Source organism: Gavialis gangeticus, unplaced genomic scaffold (assembly GCF_001723915.1).
Source record: "Gavialis gangeticus isolate Ggan-Ray unplaced genomic scaffold, GavGan_comp1, whole genome shotgun sequence".
In the NCBI taxonomy this organism is placed as follows: domain Eukaryota; kingdom Metazoa; phylum Chordata; order Crocodylia; family Gavialidae; genus Gavialis; species Gavialis gangeticus.
In genome coordinates, this window is record NW_017729019.1 from 11,065,182 (window position 1) to 11,065,669 (window position 488).

Sequence of the window (488 nt, forward strand, 5' to 3'; positions counted from 1 at the left end):
TGCAGAGCCACCACGTCTGACACAGGACTCGGGTATAAGAGTCCTAGCGTACAAACCATCCTCTAGCTCACAAACATCCACGCTACATACTTCTCTCATGAACGCCAGCCCACATCTCCTCCTCCCGGCCTGGTTCATGAAGATGCACCAGTTTCCCTATAGCTGAGAGGCTGCAGTTAAATGGGTGCGACTTTATAGATGGACTGATTTACATGAATTTAACCTGGCGTTACATATCATTAGCTTCCACTGACGTAAGGGGATCCACACATAAAATTGCACTTACTAAACTGAATTGGTGCAATGTTGCCTTTAGTTCAGCCAGTGCAAATTTGTGCATACAGCGGGCTGTGGAAAGCTTTCTCCCACATATGCTAGAAGCTCGGTTCCATTTAAAAATGAAGGTTAAATTGAGCCGGCAGCAATGGCACGTCAGTATGATTGGACTACTGACAGCTCATTCCAGCATGTGTTATTGCACGGAGGCC